The sequence below is a fragment of the Cnephaeus nilssonii genome (genome assembly GCF_951640355.1).
Source record: "Cnephaeus nilssonii genome assembly, chromosome: 3".
In the NCBI taxonomy this organism is placed as follows: domain Eukaryota; kingdom Metazoa; phylum Chordata; class Mammalia; order Chiroptera; family Vespertilionidae; genus Cnephaeus; species Cnephaeus nilssonii.
The window spans coordinates 76,053,918-76,081,867 of record NC_137074.1 but is presented as its reverse complement, the minus strand read 5'-3'; the positions used below and the strand labels follow the sequence as shown (position 1 = coordinate 76,081,867).

The window sequence follows — 27,950 nt, the reverse complement described above, 5'->3', positions numbered from 1 at the left end:
TTTGACTATTTGGTAAAATTCACCATGAAGCCTTCTGGTCCAGGACTATTGTTTTTCGGGAGGTTTCTGATTACTGTTTCAATTTCCTTACTAGTGATTACTCTATTCAGGTTTTTCAGTTCATCATGACTCAACTAGGAAGGTGTATAGTTCTAATAATTTTCCCACTTCTTCTAGGTTGTCCAATTTGGTGGTGTATCACCTTTCACCATATTCTTTTATAATTATTAGTATTTCTGTATAATTTATCATAACTTCTCATCTTTTATTCTGATTTTTTTAGTCTTCTCTCTTTTATCTAATGAGTATAGTGAGCTGTTTGTCAATTTTGTTTATCTTTTCAAAGAATCAGTTCCTTGTTTTATTATTTGTTCTTTTGTCTTTTATTCTGTATTTCCATTATAATTTATTTTATTTCCTTTTTTTTTTTTTTTTTTTTTTTACTGACTTTGGTCTTAGTTTGTTCTTCATTTTATAGTTTTGTTTGTTTTTTTTTTTTAAGGCAAAATCATTTATTTTTAATTGGAGATTTTTCTTGTTTCTTGAGGTAGTCCCGAGCATTGTGGTGGAACCTGGTGGCAGCAACAGGATGCATCTAGCAGCACAGGGGTACCAATGGCCAACAGGACCAAGAGCCAGTACAGTGGGCTGATGAACCCAACACCCCCACTCACCACATTCCTTTCACCACAGTGCTGGTGCCCCAAGACCAGCAGAAACACCCACCACCATAGTCACCAAAGGTATTAATTTCTGGGTCCATGGCAATGCCCCACCACAATGAGCCTGGAGGTGCAAGTAATGCCAGTAAGAAAATAAAAAGTTGTCCTATATCACCATCTACTGGTAAACCAAAGAAAGACCTCAAATTATCAACCTGTTGAATTAAGATAAAAACAATACCTAAAGAGTTTACTGCTGCAGATGTGTTGGCAGAGGAAAAACATATCAGATACCATAAACAACCAAGGCAATCCGGTAACACAAAAAGGTGGCAAGTCTCCAGAAACCAAGCGCAAAGTCATGGAAGACTGATTTAAGTGACAGAGAATTCAAGATTGCAGTCCTGAAAAAATTCAACAAGACACAGGAAAATTCAGAAAATCAGTTCATTGATTCAGGAATAAAATTAATAGACAAAAGGAGTACTTTGCCAAAGAGATTGAAACTATAAAAAAAGAACAAGACAAATTCTGGAGCTGAATAACTCAATAGATAAGATGAATAATGCACTAGAAAGCATTGGAAATACTAGTGAAGCAGACCAGATGGAAGAGAGAATTAGTGAGCTCAAAGGTAGAAATCTGGGAATGATTCAGGTGGAAGAAGACAGAGAACTAAGAGGTGTATTTTTTGTGCGTGTTTTTTATATGAAAGAACTCTGAGAATTATCAGACTCCATTAGAAAGAGAAACATAAGGATAATGGCTATCCCAAAAGGAGCTGAGAGGGAGAAGAAAATAGTGAGCTTATTCAAAGAAATCATTGATGAGAACTTCTCCAACCTAGAAAAGGAACTGGACATTCGGATATAAGAAGTTCACAGAATACCTAATTATCTCAGCACAAAAAGAAGTTACCTAAGACACATTATAATAAAGCTGTCAAAAGTTAATGATAAAGAAAGAATTCTCAAGGCAGCCAGAGAAAAAAATGACAATTTACAAAAGAAATCCCAGCATACCATCATCAGATTTCTCAGAAGAGTGGCGTGATATAGTCAAAATATTGAAAGAGAAAAACCACTAGTCAAGAATAATATATCCAGCAAAGTTATCCTTCAGATATGAAGGAGAAATAAAGGCTTTCTCAGAAAACAAAAGCCGAGGGAATTTACCACCATAAGACCTGCATTATAAGAAATGTTGGAAAGAGCTTTTCTACCTTAAAAATAAAGTATACAAAACTTTGAGAAAGGTTATAAATAAGCAGAAAATTGCAACTCTATTTCAGAATAGGGTATTAAACAATTATAAAGGTTAAAGAGAAAAAATAATAACTATTGCTACTAGAATTTGCTAATGAACACACAACAGAAAACGGGATAATGTGCAAAGACAAAAACAAAGGGGGAGAAGGAAAAGGACTGAATTTGTATAGGAAAATGAAAATCAGATGCAATAAGAAAAAAAAGAAGACTAGTTTATCTATGGGACATTTTGTACAAACCTCCCGGTAACCACAAAACAAAAACCCAGAGCTGTGAGAAAAATATCTACTCTGCTATTGTTTGGTGGTGTGTTATGTATATACTTGTTACTTTTATTGGGTGTATATAAGTTGTTCAAATCATCTATATCCTCACTAATCCTCTATCCACCATTGATAGTGAGGTCTCTAAGTATTATTGTGGAATTATATATTTCTCCTCTCAATGTTGTCACTGTATGAAGTCATATTTTGGAGGTCTGATGTTCAGTTTATATATATTAATATATATGTATATATTTCTGTGAATTGAACATTTTATTAATAATATATATTGTCTTTGTCTCTTATAACAAATTCTGACTCAAAGCCTATTTTGATATTAGTATAGCCACCCCAGCTCTCTTTTAGTTACTGTTTGCATGGAATATCTTTTTCATCCCTTCACTTTCAATATATTTGTGTCCTTAGACCTAAAGTCTTTTGTAAACAACATATATGTGGATCATTTTAAAATTCATTCTGCTGGCCATGGCCAGGTAGCTCAGTTGGTTAGAGCATCCTCCACAAGGTTGTGGGTTTGATCCTGGGTCAGGGCATATATAAGAATCAATCAATGAATGCATAAATAAGTATAATAACATATTGATGTTTCTCTTTCTCCTTTTTTTCCCTTCCCCTTTCTCTCTTCCTTCCTATCTCTTCTAAGTCAATAAATTAATTTAAAAAAAATTTAAATTCATACTGCTAGTCTCTATCACTTCATTGGAAAGTTTAATCCATTTACAGTGAAAATAATTACTAATAAACAAGAACTTACTATCGGTACTTGGCTATTTGTTTTCTGTCTATCATTATTTTTTTGTTCCTAATTTCTTCCATTATTTTTTCCTTGTATTTACTTGATTTTTATAATGACACATTTTGATTCTTTTTTTCATTGTATTTTATAGATATTTTAATTGTGATTATCATGGCTATTACATATAATACCCTAAAGTTGTAATAATCTAATTTGATTTGATAGCAACTTAACTTCAATCACATAGAAAAATGCTACTCCCATACAGCTCCTTTATGCTATTGTACAAGTTACATCTTTGTATATTGTATATACAGTAACTTAAACTTACAGTTGTTTTTTATGCATTTGTCTTTTTAAAAATACCATAAAATTAAAAAAGAATTATAAACCAAAATTATAATAATACTAGCTTACATATTTGTACACATACTTACTGGGGATCTTTATTTCTTCATATAGCTTTAGTTACTGCCTACCTTTTTTCATTTCAACCTGAAGAACTTCCTTTAGCGTTTGTTGTAGGACATGTGTAGCAGTAATAAACTCCCTCATTGGTAAACTGTATCTACCAATGACCTTGCTATGTAGTACTTGGTTTTCTTGTGTACCTTTCAGGACCTGCGAGTAATAAACTTGTTTTTTCAAAGTTCTCTGATGGTTGTTGCTGAGATACATCTTACCATCATAATAAGAACCATAAGGTATGGTCCAGCTACAACACTAACTCTGGTTGGAGAAATGCCTCTGGGGGCTCCCCACAAGTAGTCTGAGCCCAGGTGAGTGCCTCAGGCACCCCTAGCCACTAACATTGCTATTGGTAGGCTGATAATGACATAAAGCCGGAAGGAGCTGCTTCTCTCTTGCTGCGTTGACAGTCTCCTTGTCTTTTGATAGTGTGCTTGTAACTCACCCTGCTCATGCCTCAGGGTGAGTTTCTTTGAGTTTTTCAACTTGAAATTTGTTTATCTTATTTGATATGTAGAGTTAGGTATTTCAGTAAATTTGGGAAAATTTCAGCCATTATTTCTTAAAATAATCTTTCTGCCCATTTTTTCTGTCTTTCATATCCTTCTCCCTCTTCTGGAACTACCATATGTGTATGATTGTTCACTTGGCAGTGTCCTAAAAGTCCCCGAGGCTCCTATTCACTTTTCTTCATTCTTGTTCCTTCTTGCTCCTCAGAATCAATGATTTTAATCATCATATCTTGGAATCATGGATTCTTTCTATTGCCTGCTCAAATTTGCTTTGGAATCCCTCCAGTGGACATTTCATTTCAGTTACAGTACTTCACAGCTCCAAAATTTGTTTGGTCCCTTTTTTATTTTTATTTATTTACTAGAGGCCTGATGCACGAAGATTCATGCAAGAATGGGCTTTCCTTCCCCTGGCTGCCAGCACCACCTTTGCTCCAGCCGGAGGCGCCTTTCCGTCTTCCCACACTGCCCAGAGGCCCAGAGCTGCTGGGGCGGTGCAGAACGCCTTTAGAATATGTATATAACTATGTATATAATGATGGCGACTACGCAAATGACCTGCCCCTGGCCACTCGGTGCCTGTGTATGCAAATTAACCTGCCATCTTTGTTGGGTTAATTTGCATACTCACTCCTGATTGGCTGGTGGACATTGCGAAGGTATGGTCAATTTGCATCTTTCTCTTTTATTAGTGTAGTTTTTAAAAATATATTTTATTGATTTCAGAGAGAAAGGGAGAGGGGGAGAGAGACAGAAACATCAATGATGAGAGAGAACCATTGACTAGCTGTCTCCTGCAGGCCCCACACTGAGGTTTGAGCCTACAACCCAGGCATGTGCCCTGACCGAGAATCAAACTGTGACCTCCTGGTTCATGGGTCAACACTCAACCACTGAGCCATACCAGGGCTACTTTAAAAATTCTGTTTATATATTTCTGTGGGGAAACAAAAGCTTGTAGCTTTCTATCCTACAATGTTGCTCAAATATTTGAACAAACAAATGTTTAATGGTTTTGTTCATATTATTTGAAATTTCTAGTTTTATTGAACTATAATATTTGTACACTGTGGAAATTATTTAAGGTGTGTTGTTTTTTTTAGTGTTACTATACTTTTAATATTTTCTAAATGCATCAATATTGGTTTATTCTTTATTTCCAGAGAACACAGTTTATTTTTTTATTATTATTTTTTAAAATTTCTTTATTGATTAAGGTATCACATAATTGTCCTCATCCCCCCATTCCCATCCCAAACCCCTCCCCATGCATGTCCCCATGCCCCTGTTGTCTGTGACCACTGTTTAGGCTCATATGCATGCACACAAGTCCTTTGGTTGATCTCTCCTGCTTATCCCCACCCTCCCCTACCTTACCTCTGAGGTCCGAAAGTCTGATCTATGCTTCCTTGTCTCTGGGTCTGTTCTCATTCATCCGTCTATGTTGTTCATCATTTCCCCTAGATGAGTGAGATCATGTGCTACTAGAAATACACTTATAAGAACCGAAAATGAGACAAGCAATAATGGTTATGCTGAGAGGCAAATGAATCAGTCTGTAGTGAGTTTCTTTCTGGGCCAACAGTTCTTTTGAGTCCCAATTTCAATGTCAAACCCAGAGAAAACAGTTTAAAAGACATCCTATATAATAAAAGTGTAATATGCTAAGTGTCTGGTCATCCTGTCAGCTGTTCAATCAATCAAAGAGTAATATGCTAATGCCTAGGGGCCTGGTGCACAAAATTTATGCACTGGGGAGGGGTCCCTCAGCCCAGCCTGTCCCCTCTCACATACTGGGAGCCCTCAGGGGATGTCCTACTGATGGCTTAGGCTTGGGATATCCTCCTCAGGCTTAGGCTTGGGAAGGGGTCCGCCCACCCCACCTCCGATCTCAGGCTCTGCCCCTTCTTAAGCCTAAAGCCTCCACCCCAGGCTTTAGGCTTGGGAAGGGGTTCCCCCCAGCACCTCACCAAGCTTAAAGCCTCCACCCCGGGCTTTAGGCTTGGGAAGGGGTTCCCCCCCACAGAATCTCCAATCACAGGCTCAGCCCCTACCCAAGCCTAAAGCCTCCGCCCCAGGGTTTATGTTTGGGAAGGGGTCCCTCCCCAACCCCCGCACCTCCGATAATAGGCTTGGCTCCTTCCTAAGCCTAAAGCCTCCACCCCAGGCTTTAGGCTTGGGAAGGGGTTCGCCTTCCCCTCCCCCCACCTCTGATCGCAGGCTCAGCCCCCTCCCAAGCCTAAAGCCTCCGCTCCAGGTTTAGGCTTGGGAAGGAGTTCCCCCTGCCCAGAACCTCCAATCGCAGGCTCGGTCCCTTCCCAAGCCTAAAGCCTCTGCTTCAGGTTTAGGCTTGGGAAGGGGTCATCCCCCCATCCCCAGCCTGGAACCTCCGATCGCAGGCTCGGCCCCCTCCCAAGCCTAAAGCTTCTGCCCTAGATTTAGGCTTGGGAAAGGGTTCCCCCCAGCACTTCCCCAAGCCTAAAGCCTCCGCCCCAGGCTTTATGCTTGGGAAGGGGTCCTCCCCCGTCCCTCCCCCACCTACTCCTCCGATAGCAGTTTTGGCCCCTTCCCAAGCCTAAAGCCTCTGCCCCAGGTTTAGGCTTGGGAAGTAGTCCCCCCCCCCTCCCATCGCAGGCTCGGCCCCTTCCCAAGCCTAAAGCCTCTGCCTGATGGCCGGCTGGGAGTGACCTGGGTGCCGAGGAGGTTCCCTGGACCCAGGTATGTATGCAAATTAACCGCTATCTTGATTGGGTTAATTTGCATGCTCACCCTGATTGGCTGGTGGGCGTGGCTTGGCCGTAGCAAAGGTGCAGTCAATTTGCATATTACTCTTTTATTAGGTAGGATATGCTAAGGCTGCTCAACTGCTTACTATGACATGCACTGACCACCAGGGGGCAGATGCTCCAACTGGTAGGTTGGCTTGCTGCTGGGGTTCAGCCCATGGGGACTAAGTGAGATGGTCGAACATGCCCTGGAGCCCTCCTGTGGTCCCTCCCCAACTGGCCAACCTCTCATGTCCTGGCCCTGATCTTGCACCAGTGGGGTCCCTCGGCCTGGCCTGTGCCCTCTCACAATTTGGGAGCCTTCGGGGGATATCCGAGCTGGTTTTGGCTAGATCTCACTCAATGCAGGAACTGCCCCCTGGTGGTCAGTGCGCTCCCACAGGGGGAGCATGGCTCAGCCAGAAGCGAGCGCAGTGGTCGTGGTGGGAGCCTCTCCTGCCTCCGTGGCAGCGCTAAAGATGTCCTACTGACGGCTTAGGTCCACTCCCCGCAGGCTCACGGACTGAGAAGGCACAGGTCGGGCGGAGGTACACTCCCTCCCCTCCTGAGTGCAAGAATTTCATGTATTTAGGTATTTATTAGATTCACTTTATAAAATATGCTATGTATATATTCTAGAGCATAGTTTCTCAAATTTATCACTATTAACATTTTGTACTATCATTCTTGCTTGTGTGCGTTTGGTGGTAGAGGGGGTGGTGTATGTGGTTGGCCTATGCATTATGGGATGTTTGGTGGCATCCCTAGGTTCTACATGAAATACTAGTAGCATCTCCCCCTCAATTGTGACAAACAAAAATATCTGCAGACATTGCTAAACATCCCATAGTGGGAAAAATCACCTTCTGTTAAAAATCATTCTTCTGGAGTTTGGATTGGCAACCTTTTTTTTTTTTTTTGGTAAAAGGCTGGGTAATAGGACCTGTATTTGGAAACAGGGCCTTTAAGGAGATAATTAAGGTAAAATGAGGTCATATGTGTTAGGCTCTAATCCAACAGGACTAGTTTCTCTATAAGAGGAAGAGCCCCTAGAGATCTTTCTTTCTCTGTGTCCACAGAGGGCGCATGTGAGCACACGGTGAAGTGGCCATCTGAAAGCCAGCAGGAGAGTCCTCACAAGAAACCAACACTGATGACAACTTGATCTTGGGCCTCCCGCCTCCAGAACTGTGGAACTGTGTGTGTGTGTGTGTGGTGGGTGATATTTAAGCCACCCAGTCCAGTCTGTGGTATTCTATTGCGGCAGCCCAACTAGACTAATACACTTATAAAAGAAAAAAATATGAAAACGTGATAAATTTAAAACTGCTGATCTTTGAAAGATACTATTAAGAATATTAAAACACACAGAGCCCAGCAGTGGTGGCTGAGTGGTTGAGCATTGACCTATGAACTAGGAGGTCATGGTTCGATTCCCCGTCAGGGCACATGCCTGGGTTACAGGCTAGATCCCCAGTGTGGGGGTGGAGGAGGCAGCTGATCAATGATTCTCTTTCATCATGGATGTTTCTATCTCTCTCTCTCACTCTCCCTCTCCCTTCCTTGCTGATATCAATTTAAAAAAAAAAAAAACACAGAAAAATATCTACAAATCACTTACCTGAGGAAAGATTTTTATAGAATATGTCTATAACTATGTCAATCAATAAGAAACAAATTTTTAAAGTGGGGGAAAAAAGAATTAAACATGTGTTTTAACAAACAGGCAGAGATGGCAAACAAACTAAAGACCTCATTATTAGACATTAGAAAAATTTGAATTCAAACTAAAAGGAAATACCATTACAAACCTCATATGATGGCTCAAATAAAATACCTGGCATCAAATGCTGGTGGAGATGTATTTATCACTGAAATTATATTTGTTAATTCACTTTACAAGATTTCAGCAAAAGCTAACACAGCAATGTGGTAAAGGTTAAGGTTTCTTAACTCGAGAGCATGCTCATATTATCATATTCTACTTTTCTATGTTTCTTGACTTTTTGTAATACAAAGAAAAAAGAATTCCCTCTCTATAATGTGCCTTTTAAACCCCGCTGCCCAGAGAAGTCAGGTACAAATAACTCGTGGGAATAAGGCTGGGAAATGTAAATAAGACACTTTGAACATGGAGCACAACAGTACTAGAAAAGAATATCTGTTACCAACAGAGTTTATCTCAGGAAAGGGGGAAAAAGGCAAATTAAAAAACACATAATATATGAAAACACATACAATGCAAAATAGGAGAATGGCTTTCAAGCAAATCACATTTCCCTGCTCAAAGCTTATGTGAGCATCTTTTTAAAAAAGCAATAACAAACATTTGTATTGATTCCAGAGAGGGAGAGAGAGAGAGATTGAAACATCAATGATGAGAGAGAATCATTGATCGGCTGCCTCCTGCACAACCCATACTGGGGATCAAGCCCACAACCCATGCCTTGACTGGGAATCCAACGGTGACCTCCTGGTTCATAGGTTGGCGCTCAACCACCGAGCCACGCCGCTGGGCTATGTGAGCAACTTGTTGGATTTTCCTTTTACACCAAGTTAGGGACATATGGGCATCATGTTACATATAGGAACAACTTTTTTCTCTAAATTACAGGTATTGAGCATGTGTCTGATTAATATTATTTCACAGCAATCGTTTCTTCCATGACAATGAATTTTAAAATTGAATCCTATTCATGGGGGGGTGGAGGGGAAGAATAGAGTCATCAAGGAGGTATCTCAATCTATGTGAACAGACGCATAAAGCTTGACTCTTCAGCAGCTTTCCTAGGAAACCTCATCCCACCCAGCTGGACACCGGACACTGGCGTGGCTTTCCTGGGGCCTGCAGAGAGGCCGGCGGTGGTGAGCGCTGCCTGCCCCCAGCCCTGGGGCCTGCCTGCTTGGGTGCACTGCGTTTGGGGGAGTCCCCCGCAGTCCTGCGTCTGGGCGCCTCCTCTGGCCTCGCTCGCTAGGCCTGGTCTTGGCGCGTCTCTCATGGTTCAAGGTCTGACACTACCCCCAACCTTCCTGCCAGGTGTCCAGCCAAAGTGGAAGGAGCCTGCGTTTACCGCAGCCGGGAAAGGAGCTCTGCATGGTGGTCAGTTCCCGATGACCATGTGAATGTCCCCTTAAGCAGGCTGAATTTCCCATCTTTGCAAAAATGGACCCTAGGGAGCCCCGTGTCATGTGGGCTCTTTATCCAAAGGACAAAACACCTGTTTTCCATAAATAACGTAATTTGTTTATTAGTAATCAATAACGCTTCTTTTTCATTAAATGCAGCTTTCTATACAGAAGTACTTTTGAGGCTGCAATGCGAAAGATACATTCAACTTTGGTAAATGATCACTCCAGCTATGTTTATTCGTGTTGTAATTAGCTTTGCAACTTGATATTGTATTGCCGTAAGTTCTGTGCTGAGCAAAGCTGTTTAAGAAGCCTTGTCATTTTTTAAACACTTGAGTTGCCCTTGTTTATTTTTGAATGAAAATATATTTAAATGTTTCCTTTAAATTTTTAAATAGGTGCTCAATTTGATCAAAATGCAGCCGTGTGGGATGGAATAATGGGAACTCCCTCTTATTCATCCCACCATCCTCCGAATAAACTAATAATGACAACTGACGCTTAACTCTAGACCAGTGGTTCTCAACCTTCCTAATGCTGCAACCCTTTAATACAGCTCCTCATGTTGTGGTGACCTCCAACCATAAAATTATTTTCGTTGCTACTTCATAACTGTAATTTTGCTACTGGAATGAATCGTAATGTAAATATCTGTGTTTTCCGATGGTCTTAGGCTCTATAGCAGCGGTTCTCAACCTGTGGGTCGCGACATAATTGGTTTATTAGTAATCAATAACCCTTCTTTTTGGACAACATTGTGGTGATTGCCAAGAGGACAGGGAGCAGAGGGGAGGTGGAGAAGAGTATAGGGCGTATAAATGGTGATGGAAGGAGACTTGACTTGGGGTGGTGAACACACAATTTATATACAGATGATGTGTTGTGGAATTGTGCACCTGAAACTGTTGCTGGTGGAAATGGGGTTCTTTCACAGAATCCAAGGAAAGCATTCTGGGAGACCCACATGTGGGAGGATGTGGTCTAGTTGTAAGATTTATTGGGGCAAAAATAGAAGGCCGCCCCCAGGTTCTCAAGGCCTCATTTCCATTTGTCCAGTTGTGAAAGGAGTTCAGCCTTGTTTTCTTCAGAAATAGGACCCCAGGTGGGTGACTCAGTTGGTTAGAGCTCTGACCCATACATAAAAAGGTTGTGGGTTTGATTCCCAGTCAGGGCACATACCTAGGTTGGGGGTTCAATCCCCAGTCAGGGCATGTATGGGAGGCAACCAATACATGTTTCTCTCTCACATCAATGTTTCTCTTTCTCTCTCTCTCCCCCCCTCTCTGTTTAAAACCAATAAAAACATATCCTCAGGTGAGGATTAAAATATATATAATAAAAATAAAATAATACAAAATAATACACAATTTTTAATTTAAAAAAAAAAGAAAAGAATTGGGCCAGTGTCTAGACAATTTGCATCATTGGTTCAGTCCATGTCTCTGTCCCCATCCAGCTAACTTAGCCTGTGTTTCTGGCTGCATTCCGTCTGGCACTGTGCCCAGGCCCACATGGTCTGCCTCACGCCCCAGGTGGCTATTAAGCTGGCATGGCTGTCTTGCATGAGTGAATGGAGCAAGCACATATTACAGAGACAGAGATAGAGAGACAGTGATAGAGATAGAGACAGAGAGAGAGAGACAGAGAGAGACAGAGAGAGACAGAGAGAGAGAGACAAACAGAGAGAGATGGATAGCTCCTTTGTTAGGCTGATTATCAACAAAAAAATATTTTACAAAACTAAAATAAAAAAATCCCCACTCCTGTGTGGTTTATGATCAAGGTTGCTGTGGTCTGTTGTTAAGAAACAATGGGATGCCCTAGCCCAGTGGTCGGCAAATGCATTAGTCAACAGAGCCAAATATCAACAGTACACCGATGGAAATTTCTTTTGAGAGCCAAATTTTTTACACTTAAACTTCTTCTAACGCCACTTCTTCAAAATAGACTCGCCCAGGCCATGGTATTTTGTGGAAGAGCCACACTCAAGGGGCCAAAGAGCCGCATGTGGCTCGTGAGCCGTAGTTTGCTGACCGAGGGCCTAGCCGGTTTGGCTCAATTGAGATGGTCGGCCTGTGGACTGAAGGTATCAGGTTTGATTCTGGTCAAAGGCATATGCCTGGGTTGTGGGCTCGATCCCCAGTAGGGGGCGTGCAGGAGGCAGCCAATCTCTCATTATTGATGTTTCTCTCTCTCTCTCTCCCTCTCCCTTCCTCTCTGAGATCTCATCATTGATGTTTCTCTCTCTCTCTCTCCCTCTACCTTCCTCTCTGAGATCAATAATATATATATATATTTTAAAAGAAACAGTGGGACACCTGAGGAGATCTAATAAATGGGCAGGGCGTGAGGCACCCAGGGACTAGTGGTAGTAGGAAGTCATTAGCAACATTCATATATTTTGAATCTCTGTTGTTTGGTGCACATATACTTAGGATTTTTATGTCTTCATGAATTTACTACTTTATAATCATGTAATGTGATTTTTGTTCCTGGTAATTTTCTTTGTTTTGAAATCTGCTTATCTGATATTAATATAATCATTTCAGTTTTTCTGGCTTAGTGTTTAAATGTTGTATCTTTTCTGTATTTTTGCTTTTAACATATCCATATCATTTTATTTTAAGTAAGTTTTTGAACAAACCAGATAGTTTGGTCTTTTTAAAAAATCCATTTTTTCAATCTCTGTAACATATCACTATCTACTGGTATCAATATTTTACTACTTCAAAGATTATGTAGAAGCTTTATTAGCCTCTGGCCCCTTAATCTACCCCCTTTAGAGGGTAAATTGTCTTGCCTGGCCAGCGTGGCTCAGTGGTTGAGAGTCAACCTATGAACCAGGAGGTCACAGTTTGATTCCCAGTCAGGGCACATGCCCGGGTTTCAGGCTCAATCCCTGGTGTGGGGTGTGTAGGAGGCAATCAATCAATTATTCTCTCATCATTGATGTTTCTATCTCTCTTTCCTCTTCCTTCCTCTCTGAAATCAATTTTTAAAAAGTAGGTCATGCCCTGACCAGTTTGGCTCAGTGGATAGAGTGTCGGCCTGTGGACTCAAGGGTCCCAGGTTCGATTCCAGTCAAGGGCATGTACCTTGGTTGCGGGCACATACCCAATGGAGAGTGTGCAGGAAGCAGCTGATCAATGTTTCTCTCTCATCAATGTTTCTAACTCTCTATCCCTCTCCCTTCCAATCTGTAAAAAAAAATCACTAAAATATATTTAAAAAATAAGTAAATAAAAAGAAGGTCATAATATAGTCTTAAATATCACTTTTACTTATATTGAGAATCCCATTAGACAATGTTATCATTTTTGCTTTGACACATTAAAAACAATTTAAAAACTCAAAGAAGAATAATGCATTGTATTAACTATATATTTACTCTTTCTGTTGTTTTTTCTTCACTTCTGATGTTCCAAGTTTCCTTCTGTTATTATTTCCTTTCTGTCTGAAGAACGTTCTTTAGTCATTCCTGTAGAGAAGGTCTGCTGGTGACAAATTCCTTTAGTTTTGCTTCTTCTGAGAGTGTCTTCATCTTCATTCTCAGAGGATTATTTTTTAGTATAAAAATTTGGATTGACAGAGAGAAACCAAGATGGCGGCATAAGGTAAACACCTAATTGTTTCCTACCACAACAATTTTGAAACTACAACTGGAAAACAGAGCGCACACCTTCCAGAACCACCGGAAAGCTGGCAGAGTGGAAAACCTACAACTAGAGAAAAAAAGAGAGGGGACGCTGAGCCTCAGGAGCTGTGGAGGTGCGGAGATCCGTGAGCGCGGAAAGGGCGGGTGGCTGAATACGCGGCAGGCTTGCTCGCAGCGCGCGGAGAGGGAGGGCAGCAGACGCTGCGTGGCTAGCTTTCTCTTTTGGGAGAAAAACAAAACCTCCCGACTGCACTGAAATCCAGCTGCGGTTGGGGAGAAACTGGTCTGTTTGGCAGCCAGCGAGGCTCGAAAGCTGCCTTCTCTCAGAGGCGCGCAGCCATTGATTAGGGCACGGAGAAATCGGCCCTCTAGGGCAGCGCGGACGGAAACCAAGTTTGTCTGCGCCATTCTGAGACTCCGCCCCATCCAAGCTGAGCACAGCCCTCCCAGTGACTGGATTTCTCGTTCGGGAGAAAAACAAAACCTTCAGTCTGCACTGAAATCCAGCCCCAGCTGGGGAGAAACTGGTCTGTTAGGCAGTGGGAGAGGCTCGAAAGCTGCCTTCTCTCAGAGGTGCGCAGCCATTAATTCGGGCATGGAGAAACCGCCCCTCTTAGGGCAGAGCAGACGGGAAACCAAAGCTTGTCTGCACCACCCTGAGACTCCGCCCCATCCAAGCTGAGCACAGAAGCTCTCCCAGCGGAGACACTGCTGATCCTCACAGCCCACTAGCTTGGAGATCAACTCCCGCCAGTGATACCAACAATCCCAACCACTCTGAACTCCAGTTTCTGGGGACACGCGGGGGACCCAGACGCCTACGGGACTCTCGGCCATCGGTCGGAGAGTGAGAGTAACTTTTCTGTCGGTGTGGACGACACCAGATTTCAACCACTCTCATAAGGGACACATTCAAGAGGCAGACTCAGTGAGCACCAAAGCCCTACTGTGTCTCCAGCACAGCAATTCTTCCGTTATAAACACAGCAGGTCCTCACAACCAACTGGACCGGAGGTCAATTCCTCCCAGTGTACCAACAGCAAGCAGGGCTTTTAACTACACCAAGACTTTCCACTCAGCCCACAAAGGGGAGTACCAAGAGCGACCACCTAGGGTGATTGGGGAAGCTGAGCTACCGGCCCCTATAGGTCACCGACCACACAAAGCCACTCCATCAACACAGGCAGGCAGCCAAAATGTGGAGACATCGAAGTATGTCACAAGTAGGAGAGATAGATGAAAGCAAACTAATGGACGGCACAGTGTTCAGAACCATATTTATAAGGTTACTCAAGAATCCTCTAAAAACTGCTGAGAAACTTGAAGAGACCTTCAAGGACCTAAATGAGAATACCAAAAAAATGGAAAAGGACCAGTCAGAAATTATGCATACACTGTCTGAAATAAAGAATATACACAGGAGACCACCGCACCCAAAGAGTCAAACCAAAGATCTGGAATATGAGGAAGAAAAAAACACCCAACCAGAGAGGTGGGAAGAAAGAAGAATCCAAAAGTGTGAGGATAGCATAAGGAGCCTCCGGGATGGCTTTAAGCGTACCAATATCCGAATTTTTGGGGTGCCAGAAGAGAGAGAGCAAGATACTGAAAACCTATTTGAAGAAATAATGACAGAAAACTTCCCCCACCTGGTGAAAGAAATAGACTTACAAGTTCAGGAAGCGCATAGAAACCCAAACAAGGGGAATCCAAAGAGGACCACACCAAGACACATCATAATTAAAATGCCAAGGGCAAAAGACAAAGAGAGAATCTTACAAGCAGCAAGAGAAAAACAGTTAGTTACCTACAAGGGAGCACCCATACGACTGTCAGCTGATTTCTCAACAGAAACTATGCAGGCCAGACGGGAATGGCAAGAAATATTCAGTGATGAATAGCAAGAACCTACAACCAAGACTACTCTACCCAGTTATCATTCAGAATTGAAGGGCAGATAAAGAGCTTCACAGATAAGAAAAAGCTAAAGGAGTTCATCACCACCAAACCAGTATTATATGAAATGCTGAAAGGTATTCTTTAAAAAGAGGAAAAAGAAGAAAAAAGTAAAGATAAAAATTATGAACAACAAATACATATCTATCAACAAGTGATCCTGAAAATCAAGTGAATTAAAAATCTGAGGAACAGAATAAAATGGTGAACATAATAGAATCAGAGGCATAGAATGGGAGTGGATTGATAATTCTCAGGGGGAAAGGGGTGTCTGTGTGGGGGGTATGGGAAGAGACTGGACAAAAATCATACACCTATGGATAAGGACAATGGGGGGGAGGGAACCGGGTGATGGGGAGATATGGGGGAAAAAAGGAGAAACAATTGTAATAATCTGAACAATAAAGATTTATTTAAAAAAAAATTTGGATTGACAGACCTTTTCTTTTAGAACTTTAAAAATGTGTCACTTATTCTGGCTCCCATGGTTTCTAATGAGAAATCCTCTGTCATTTGGATAATTATTCTACTATTAATTCAGCCTCATTTATCTCTGGCTGCTCTCAAGGATGTTTCTTTGTGTTTAATTTTCAGAAATTTAATTCTGATATATCTGGTTATGGATTTATAGGGTTAATCTTGTCTGAGATTGGATTAGTTTCTTAATTTGTAGGTTTTTGTCTTTGGCTAAGTATTGGAAGTTCACAGTTATTATTTCCTTACATACTTACTTAGTTTCACACTCTTTCTCCTTTCCTTCTGGGACTTCGATGAGTAAGTATTAGACCCTTTGTGTTTGTTCTACAGGTCCCCATGGCTGTTTTCTCTCTGTCATTCAGATTGGATAATTTCTGTTGATATTTACTTGAGTTCACTAGTTCTTTTCTTCCATTTTCTCCATTCAGCTAGTGAGCCCATCCAGTGAATTTTTATTTGTTATCGTTCTCACTTTTACGGAGTTTCACTTATTCTTCCTTATATGTTCTACTTCTTTGCTGATAATTCCTGTTTTCTTATTTGTTTCAAGATTGTTCACAGTTGCTTATTGTAGCATTTTTATGACAGCTACTTTAAAATCCTTGTCAGGTAATTCCCACATCTTTATCCTATCATTGTTGCTGTTTGTTCTATGATTGAATTTTCTCATTTGAGTTGACATTTTTTAGCTTTTCAACATGATGTGAAATTGAGGATTGAGATTCTGGTTCCTACTTAAATCTTCCATTTTAGCAGTCCATCTTTTGGATTTAAATGTACTTCTTGGCCCAATTTTGTGGGCAGTGGTTCAAAAATTTAGTTTTCAAAGCCTTTGCAGTGAATGTTATTCTGATCTGTCCCACTGTGTGCTGTTCAGAAGCCCAGCTGAAACCTGGGCCGAATTCCACAAAAGTGTTCAGTTTTCAAACCTTTTGTTTTATTTCTTGTTGATTACTCATGGGCTGCTCGGAGTTTAGCCCAGGACTTCATGCACAGATAGAGAATATTCCTTCTTCTAGCTCAGTTCTCCTATAGCCTCCCTCCTACCCTCCCCGCCCCCCGTGCCCCATTATCTAGCTGGGAGGGACATCCCTTTTTCTCGCAGATAGTGGGGACAGACAGAACTCTACGGATGGTCTCTGCAGCTGCAGTGTCCATCGTGGAGAGCAAGGGACGCACCCTCGTTACTGCAGGTCAGAAATGGAAGACAAGGCTGTTCCCACAGTCTCTGCAGCTGGTCAGCTGGAGAAGTTGGGGTCTACCTACTTATTGAAGGAAGGGAATGGAAAATAAGTCTTTTTCCACAGTCTCCGTGGCTGTAAAAAAGATTTTAAATCTTTTTTTTTTTTTAGAAAATCTTTTTTCACAGTTTATTTTATTATTATTATTTTCTTATTGCTTTCAGAGAGGAAGGGAGAGATAGAAACATCAATGATGAGAGAGAACCATTGACCGGCCGCCTCCCGCACACCCCATACTGGGGATCAAGCCACAACCCAGGCATGTGCTCTATGCTGGAATTGAACCTGGGACCCTTTAATCTACAGGCCGATGCTCTATCCACTGAGCCAAACCAGCTAGGGGCTTAAATCTTTTTTGTTAATTTAAGCAAAAAATCCTGGATTGTATAAAAATGAAATATTTTGGAAATGTGTATGGGTTTATTTGTTACTTATTTTGACAACATATTATCAGAGATCTAACAAATAATAGGAAAAATGTTAAAAGTGTTCAGAATTTTATTAGTCAACTATTTGACATTTATGTAGTTTGAGGTGACTGAAAAATAGGTTCACAGAAAGATCCTAAATTCATGAAGGTAAGTCAGTTTGTGTTTTAAGGTTCTATAAGTTTCTGTGAAGAAAGGGATTTCAAAGGTTGAGAATGATGACTAGATCTGAGTTTTTAAAAATAAAAACTATTTGCTGAGATATTGGAGGGAATCAGCCTTAGTTATTTGGAATTTGGGCATATGGTCTATTTTCCTATATAATAAAGAGCTAATATGCTAATTAGACAGGATGTCGAAACGACCTTTTGGAATGACCTTTGGGAACAACCTTCTGGAACGATCAGTGGGCGGGGCCACAGGGCCATGGGGCCATGGGGTCGCTAGGCAGCTGGGGCTGTGAGAGTTGAGCCCCTTGCATGAATTTCATACATTGGGCCTCTAGTTATTCATAATAAAGCCATATTAGTAGCCTTTGCCAAGTAAGTTTTTCATTATTTTGGCTTGAGCATAAATAGAAAATTTAGCATTTCTAACAAACAATGGGTTTCCTTTAATCCAGGATTTTGAATTATCCTTGATTCTTAATCACAGAGATTATATTAATTTCTTGATAAACATATTCCTATTTCATTTTTACTTTTTAAATCCTGGGGATATGCCTTTATTGATTTTAGATCAAAAGGAAGGGAGAGGGAGAGAGACAGAGAGAAACACTGATCTCAGAGAAACACTGATGTCAGACTCCTGTATGTACCCTAACTAGGGATAGAACCCGCAACCCAGGTATGTGCCCTGACTGGGAATCAAACCTGTGACCTTTTGGTGTATGAAATGATGCTCCAACCAACAGAGCCACACCAACCAGGGCCCTATTTCATTTTAAAAGTTGATTTTCATTACTATTCATTATAAAAACAAATTTACAAAAACATCAGTAAGAAAGGGGTTAATATCCAAAATATATATTTTTTAAAAACCCATACATAAAAAACTAAGGTTTAGCATCCAAATGATCCAGCAAATTATCATCTGAAATGGCATTTGACTATCAAATGACTATCATATGAAGAGGGATAGAGTACTGTATGATATGTATGCTTTAAAAATCTATAAAATTTATAGTGAGACTCTTGTGAACATTTCATGATTGAAAAATATGAGAATTTTGTAACCTGGAATAGCACTTAGAAAGCTGGTTGAGCCCTAGCTGATTTGGCTTAGTGGCTAGAGTTTCAGCCTTCGGACTGAGGGGTTCTAGGTTTGATTCCAGTCAAGGGCACATGCCTGGGTTTTGGGCTTGATCCCCAGTAGGGGACATGCAGGAGATAGCCGATCAATGATTCTCTCTCATCATTGATGTTTCTCTCTCTCTTTCCCTTCCCCTTCCTCTCTAAAATCAATAAAGATATATAGGAAAGCTGGTTGAGATAGGTCCAGGTTTAATATAATAGGACAAAGATTTTCAACCTTTTCCATCTCATGGCACACATAAACTAATTACTAAAATTCTGCACCACACCAAAAAATATACTTTTTGCCGATCTGACAACAAATAGTTAGAATTTTGATTCATTCAAACCAGATGGCTATTGCTGTGTTGGTTGTTGTCATTTATATTTTTTTAATCCTCTCCTGAGGATATTTTTCCCACTGATCTTTAGAGAGTGAGTGGGAGGAAGGGGAGAGAGATAGAGATGTGAAAGACACATCAACTGGTGGCTTCCTGTCGGGGCCAGAGATCGAATCTGCAACTGAGGTAGGCATCCTTGACCAGGGATGGTGCTTCTCCGGTCCACAGGCCGATGCTTTAACCACTAAGCAAACCAGCCAGGACTGTTGTCAGTTTTTAATTTGACAATCTAAGGGAAAAGGGGTCAGTGCCCATGATTAAATAGTCAGGTATTGCCATGTTGTAAAAATTCTGGCAGCACACTGGTTGAAAACTGGTCTAGGTATTGCTGTGAAGGTATTTTGTAGATGTAATTAGCATCTATAATCAGTTGACTTTGAGTAGAATATCTTCCATAATTTGCATCGGACTCATCCAATCAGTTGAAGTCCTGAAGAGCAAACACTGATGTTTCCTGGAGAAGGATTTCTGCCTTAAACTATAACACAGAAATACTGCCCAAGTTTCTAGCCAGCCAGCCTGCCCTAGAAATTTTGGATTTTTTTAAAAATATATATTTTATTGATTTTTTACAGAGAGGAAGGGAGAGGGATAGAGAGCTAGAAACACCGATGAGAGAGAAACATTGATCACCTGCCTCCTGCACACCCCCCACCGGGGATGTGCCCGCAACCAATGCACATGCCCTTGACCGGAATGGAACCTGGGACCCCTCAGTCTGCAGACCGAGGCTCTATCCACTGAGCCAAACCGGTTTCGGCAAATCGGATTAGATTTAAAGGCACCATTTCCAGTTGCAAAGAGAGCCCTGATAGTCTATGACATGATGGGGCAAAACTCCACCAAGGGATAAGAGGTGAGGTTCTGGGTCACCATGTATTTGATACAGAACATTTTGGTCAAACTAATGAATATAAGATTGGCTGTTTGCTTATAACCACACTGGACAGAGTAGGGGAAGAAAGAGGATGAGCTCAGGGCTTCAAATTTCTGGCTCAAGTGTAACCTAAATGACCAGTTTCTCTATCTTCCCTAAAGAAATTCCTATCACATAGCCAGAGAGCTAAGATTTTTGCAAACCAAAGCCAAAGCCTCATCCTCCAAATGGGCTGAATTACAATGACAATCGAATTCTCCACTCACAGGGTATGAGCTGCTCAGGTGAGGGCATTGATTGGGAAGGAATGTCCTGAAATCTGGATTGAGTGTATTTGGGCAATTCTAGTGAAGCTGGGGATGTTGAACCCCCAAATCCTGCTGAGCCTCTTTGCCAGAAGCAAGCCTTCTCCCTGAGGTTGACCCTGTTTTGCTTGAGCAAATGGAGGCAATGACCTTCCCTGATGTAGTTCCTTGCAAGACACTGCAGACCATAGGAAGTGCTCTCACCATCCCTCTTTATTCCTGTAACCAGACTCAAGTCCCAGCAGGCCCTAAAAGTGAGGTACAGAGTATGTATGACCCAGGAGGAGGTGCACTATATTCCAAAAGAACTGCCTGATTTTTCCAATTTATACTGACATATCTGGGGAATACGAGAAGGAATGAGTATTAAGGGCATGGGGAAAATAGGGTAAGGAACACAGATTAGACTGAATTTAGTAATATGGCCCCATTAAGCAGAGATTCAAGATTCAATATTGTAACAAGGGGTTTCCTGTGCAACCATGTGCTCAGGCAGTTTAGTTCCCTTTGAGTTTTTTTTTTTTTTAAAAGTATATTTTTATTGATTTCAGAGAAGGGAGAGACTGAAACATCAATGATGAGAATCGTTGATCAGCTGCCTCCTACACACCCCTATTAGGGATTGAGCCCACAACCCAGGCATGTGCTCTTGACCAGAATTGAACCTGGGACCCCTCAGTCCCTAGGCCAATGCTCTATCCACTGAGCCAAACCAGCCAGGGCATGAATTTATTTTTAATTCAAAGATGAGGTAGCTAAACCCACATTTACCTAGTGATCTCTCACCCATCTTCCAAAGTCACGACTATTTTGTAGCCCAGCCTCATTTTCTGAGATCTTGAAGACATTTCTTCAGTTATTAACATGCACCTGAGATTTGTTCATCACAACCACTAAGTTTACTTTTGCGAACACTGGTAACAAATGAGGCTTTTCCTAGCAGAGTTATGTGGAATGCTACCAGAGACCTGGCAATCCTGGCGTCTGGTCCTTATTCAACTGCAAAGTAGTCCCATGGTCTTCCCCAGGGATTCATTCAGGTGGCTGCTCTGAGACTCTTACCACATAACCTCCTAGTTACCACCAGCTGGAGTGCAAGAAGAGGAGGCCCTCTTCTAGTATTCAAAACCTACGATTCTGTATGTCTATTCATTTTTCTAAAAAGTAAATTGTTTTTCTTTATTACAACAAGTTTACCTTTGTCCTTCCAGATTGTTTATCACATTTTGCTAGATTCAAGAGTTAGGTCAACACAGCCAATGGGCAGCTGACATAAAATCTGCACGTTTATAACCAGAAGACCCAGAGGGCTACCCAGTTAATCTTTCTCCTATATGCTGGCACATTTACTTATGTCTTTATAGCCCAATTATATTCCCTGACTATGCAAAAAGTTAACGCATTAAAAAACAGAAATTCCACTTCTACGTATTAGATTAAAATTTATTTTAAAAGGTAAAGTTTTATATATCCTTTTAAAAAATGAAAATTCAAAAGTCTTAGAATTAAGCAATGAGTCTTCAATAATATAAAGCTATTTATAACAGTAATTAAAGTACTGGTAACATTTTACCCTTATAAAAATGTCACAGAATTCACATCACAACTTGGATCCTTAACGATTCGAGTTTCTTATCTTACACAATAAAGGTCTGATCAGTTTAAAGATAAAATTCCACTGGATGTGCCATCCTCAAGGCTTCTAATATCACTATCCATTAGCTCACACAGTAGGATAGCTGGCTGCCGTGGCGATTCCACAGTGGTTGCTCTGGTCTCTGGCCATTTTTACATAGCCATTCATGCCCCATCCTGAACACCAGCTGAAAGAAGAATATGTTTTGCATTTTATTCAAAGAATCAAGTACATATTAGCTTCATTAATAATGCTAACTAATACTTAAAATAGTGCCTACCATGTATCAGACACTATTCTGAGGGATGTTACCTATATTTGTAATAAGCCTATTAATTCCCCCAGGATCCTTATTTTAACTTACTAAGCTATGAAATTGAGGCGGAACTGGGATTCCAATGTAGCAGTCTATTTCCACAGCTATCTTACACATCATCTCCCTCTGTAAGAACTTTGGCTGTGGAAATTGCTCCTGATAACCTCCTATGCCTGAGATGGGAAGCAGAATACAATGGCAGGACATCAAATGAATGACAATGGGAAGGATGCAAGGAGGCCACTGAACTCTGGGACAATTTTTAGACTTAAAGAATCAGCAGAGGCAGATGTTTCTGCTCACTAAAGCTTGTGAAAAAATGGAGAGAGAAAAAGGAAATCAGCTCTCAACCCTGGGCCAGATGTGTTCTTAATTAAGAAAATTTTCAGAATTTTGAAGTGCAATGCTACAAATACATAATAATGACACTAACAAGGTTCTACAGAATCTTAAGATCAAACACCAGAACTTTTGTGACTGTAAGTATGAGAAAGACTTCTGGAATTCCAAAACTGAGCATTTTGAGACCTGAAACCAAATACTGGTTCCAAACAAGGATTCCCTTTTCAATTTCAAATATAACATTTGGGGTTTTATACCTGTTCTTGACAATCCAAAATTTATTGTTCTTTGATTCTCCTCCTTCAGAGCCATAGCCAACCACCAGAACACGAGATCCAGGTCTTTGCTGCTGCAGTTTGGTTCATAATAGATGCCTATGAGAGTAAAATTCAATGTTGGGATGAGAAGCTCCAAGTGATAGGTGACAGGAACCCACCCTATCAACCTGTTAAGAGAGGCCTCTCAAAATTCAGTATTATGCATAAATTCCAAATGAGGCTTAAATTTATTTGCCAAAAAATAGTAATAGCTGACAAAAAGTAAGTCAAACTCAACTCACTAGAAATCAGCAAAATTTAACTAAATCCAATATATTTTCTAACCAAAAATAAAATTTCCAATATGATCTAGTTATCAAGACTAATATGATTTAGGCACTCATTTAACTAATATTAATTAGCATAGGCCTTCCTACTCCTAGAATGCCACCTAAAGGTTCTAAAGAGAACCCTTGAGCCAAAGGGCTCTTTATAGTTCTAATTACAATAATAAGAAATTTTTGGAATAAAGGTCCAACAATTGGAGGACAGTCATGCAAGTTTAGGGTATATCTATAGAACTAATTACATAGCCACTTAAAGATATTTATGAACAGTCTGTCATCATGGGAAACTATTTAAAGTGGAAACATCACTATGTAAAATGTACACACTCAAAATTCTACAGTCCTGGAAAGCAGAACTCCATGCCAAAAAAATTAAATCATGATGGTGTTTTCCAATTTTGCCTACCCGAATTTCTATAATAAAAAGACAAACACCTACCTTCATTATAGAACTGGAACGATGAATGGCCTGCATCTATAGCAACAGAGATGGGCCCCACAGTTGCCACTGCCTTCAGAAGGGCCTTCTCACGCTGAGGGATATCCACAAAGCCAGTGTCGTTGGCAGCAGAATACTCAGGTTTATAGTTGCAGGTATTTGATTACTTTTAAAGGTAAGTGGGAAAGAGACTTATGAGTACCACCCACCTCCTGGGGAACATTAGTTCTAAGACCCCAGACTTAGAAGTTTGCATCTTAATTATTTCTAAGTCAACTTTATTTTACAGCAACCCAGGAAGCAAAATGCTATTGGCTGCCTTAAAAAAATGTTCACTATGGAGAAATCTGCATTATATGCAGAATAGTGCATATATTATCCATGTTACATAGAAGTAAGAACAGCTACAGTTAACCACCTAATCAGAGATCTGTGCAAAATTTGATAATTTATAGTGACAGTTCTGACAGTTTGCATGTAAAATGTGAATGCTGACTAAGGTGTCTGTTATCTCCGAAAATGTTCAACTTTCAAAAGCAGAGCAGGAGCTCCATTTACCCTTGCGATATATGGATAGGATTCCTCTGTGTCCAGGCCTTTGTTGTCCTTGACATACTGGAAGGCATTAGCCATTAAGCCACCATTGCAGCCCTCATTGCCCTGAGCGCGAGAGCAGTCCACCAGGTTCTGCTCCCTCAGCGAGACAAGTTTGCCAGTTTTCCAGAACATCTGTCCTTCAAGGGAACCAGTTGCACTAAAAGCCCAACAAGAACCACACTGACCCTGAAAATAAAAAACAACAATGATCAGTTTATAAGACAAATACAAAGACTGACAAGAGCCCATACACCTGAATGCTCTTAAAAAAAACACCCCAGCAAAAAGCATGTCATTCCAGTGGACCAGAGCAGGGATGCCATTCCTTTTTGGCTTTCCTGAGATAAAAGATCTGAACATGGTCATACCTGGTTCTTCACAGGAGTTACATAGCCTTTCTCTCTCCAATCCACAGATGAGGGGATCTGAGCAAAGAGAGGTTCTCAGAATACCTTCCCATTCCGTTGCTTCTGTTTTTGAAAGCCATTCATCACCTGCCTGAATTCTTCATTGGTCTATAAGGAAAAGTAAACAAACTGCTAAAAAAGCTAGAGGTTATTTTGCTAAAAGTACCGAGAGAAAGCACAAAAAGTGAAGCCTCCCAAGCCACACTTACCATGTCACCAAAGGCATTCATTGCCATGGTGAAGCCATGTTTCCTTAGGCTGTATTCCCGATTGTGCAGTTCGATCATTTTCATATCCTTCTACCACACGGCTCTCCTCCATCTTTCTTCATTCTAGAGGCAAGCATAGACCACGTCGTCTTCACTTCTACTGAAAACCCAACCTACTCTCACCAAGTGGATTTGCAGACAGAGAGGAAGAGAAACCACAGCCAGGGAAGGCTTTATACTTCTGGGTGCTGTTCTCCAAGTGCCATCACAGGGCTGTATACCCAAACGGTGCTCATTAATGACTGCCATTAAATTACTGCCCTGGGATGGCTGGCCTCTAGAAGCTGCTCTGTGGCTATCAACGCCTAACCTCAAGGGCCCTTCTCTGTGGGGTCCCGCTGGGCAGTTTCAGATGCTACCCACCACGCCATATAGCCTCCTGTGTGTTGCCTTCTACTCGTACCACTGTGCATCCAAACCTGGATCAAGTTTTGGAATAGCTGAGGCTATTCCCAAGCAAAGGGCAGTCAGGAGGAGCGAGGGATTCATGTTTCAAAAACCTAGGGGGGGGGGGGGGGGGGAAAGAGTGATCTGATTAGACCAATCCTTCCGCAAAGCCATCTTACTGTGGGATAAAAACATTTACATTACCGTCCCAAATATTTATGGAAGGTCTGCTGAAGGCTAAGGATGTGGGTGGAGAAAAAGAGGCCAAGGACTTACCAGATAGTGGAGGTATACGATTCAGCCATCAAAATGAAAAACAGGCTGACAAGTGCTACAGGAATTGAAATAGACTTCATTGTAACAGTGCAATGATCATTGAGGTTTTGATAAGGGCCTCGGGACACCTTATGGGTCTGAAGCTTAAAGCAAGAGAAAGAGACTGTTGGTCCAGGTTATTTACTCAAGGTACCAAAGTGACCCGGGAAACGATTTATCAGGACTCTGATCCCAAGTAAGAACAGGGGATCCCCGGGCGTTAGGTTTCCGCCTTACACCTTTCTTCTGGACTACTGTACCGCAGGGGGTGCGACCTGCCTTCAAGCCTCTGCTTCTGGAATTTGAAACCTTTCTGAAAGGCCTCCCTAGGAAAACATGGGCAGCGGGGCACCCAGCACGCTTGGCCTCAGCAGCCCACACCCTCAGTCCCTCCCGCAAACCCGCTACCCGATCACGTGGCTCAGAGGAGCACCGAGCACAGAGCCCCCGATTCCATGGTCTGCACCGGGCCCAGGTCTCCAGGTGCTCGGACACCGGCCCGGGCCAGGTGACGCCCACGCGGCCGCCGGGGCCGCGCTGCGGGAATGCCGCCCCACCCCCCGCACACGCCCGCGTCCGGAGGTCGTGGGCGCACTCAGCGCTGGGCACCGGCCCCGCCGACCTGGGGCCGCCACCGCCCTGAGGCTGGCGCTCCTGCACAGGCCTAGAGGCCGGCGGTCTCCGCGCCGCCCCGGGCTCCCCGAACCCTCCGTCTGCCATTCCGGCCTCGAGGCCGCAGGTGAGAAGCAGGGCTCGAGCAGCGCCCGCAGCCTCCCGGCGCGGGCCGGCCGGCGCTCTCGCTCCCTGGGGTCGCGCCCATCCCTCCGTCCGAGCCCCGGGATGGGCCCCTCCCCGAGCCCCTGCCCCCGACGCGCCGTGGCCACGGACTGACCTGCGGCGGCCACAGCTGGGAGGCCGCACTCCACGGGCGCACGACACTCCTCAAAGGTCGACGGGCCCGTGGCTCTAGCCCAAGCGCCCCGGACTCAGCCTTTTAAGGCCCCGGGCTTTCGGCTCGGCAGCCCCGCCCCCACCGCCTGCACGCGCCGCGATTGGCTGAGCCGGCCGGGGGCGGGGCCTCTGGGGTTGAAACTCCCGGCGCGTGGCGCGGCGCTGTCCCAACTCCACTGGGCTTCAGTCGGACTTCGCTCCCTGGACCCGGGGTAGGAGAGCTGGGGCCCAGGAACAACTATAAGGAGGGTCCCCCACCTTCCTAGAATCCGGATCACCCAACTACCTGGAATTCATGTGCTTGGCGGGTGGTTCACGGAAAGCTTACAGAGAGCCCCGGGGGACTTCAGTGTAACCCCAGTGCCCTTTGGTCCTAGTCTTGGTTAAACTCTCGGGAGCGCTGGGAGCAGTAACATGTAGCCCAGTGGTTCCTGCTTATCCCGCTGCAAACCGTGGGGCGGCTGCTGGGAGGCAGAGCCCACAGACAGATGTGTGCTCACTGTTTACCGATGGGCGCAGCTGGGTTTGGGAAGAATCTGCAGCGGAATGACAATGCCCAAAACGCAGACACGGTGGTCAAGGCCCATGTCCTTGGGAGGAAAGGGGACGCACTGGGAGGGTCTCCATAGAAGGCTAGCATTTTATACTTCTCCTTTCCCGTCTTCCCCAGGCAGGGATTCTTCCCTCTCAAGCCTTTCTGAAAACCCACGGGAAGGCGTTATTAGCAAAAGAATTTGGCTTAATAAGAACAGCAGTGGAGAAGGGTGGAGACTGCTTTTACTTTCCTGCTCTTGGCATTGTGGATGGATCATTGTCTTCCTTAGTATCCAAAGTGCATCTCCTGGCTTTAAGAAATGTACTTTCATATATATATATATATATCCTTAAATATATATATATATGTACTTTCATATATATATGAAATGTACTTTCATATATATATATATTAATATCCTTAAATATATATATATGTACTTTCATATATATATGAAATGCACTTTCATATATATATTAATAACAAATATATATATATATTTAAGGATATTAACTCAGAAATGTTGTTAAAAGTTTCTTTTTAAAATTATTTAAGAAATGTATTCATTGTAGAAAATATATGTTAGAAAATAAACATCCCTCGTCCCCTCCCTAAACTGTTTTATCTAGGCATATCTTTATTATTATCTGGAGTCATAGTGCATGTCAATTTGTAAATTCTTAGTAAAAATTCAAT

The 27,950-nt window shown here is 42.2% G+C and overlaps 1 pseudogene across 1 annotated transcript; it reads right to left on the bottom strand.

Annotated features, from left to right (window-relative positions):
- Nucleotides 1-21,897: 21,897 nt before the first annotated feature.
- On the bottom strand, nucleotides 21,898-26,580 carry LOC307096889 (procathepsin L-like; annotated as a pseudogene). The gene is made up of 7 exons (XR_013815245.1): nucleotides 25,430-26,580; nucleotides 25,007-25,129; nucleotides 24,759-24,905; nucleotides 24,352-24,576; nucleotides 23,794-23,959; nucleotides 23,008-23,124; nucleotides 21,898-22,279 (listed from the first exon to the last, which is right to left on the bottom strand). The product of XR_013815245.1 is annotated as a procathepsin L-like (transcript).
- Nucleotides 26,581-27,950: the final 1,370 nt, after the last annotated feature.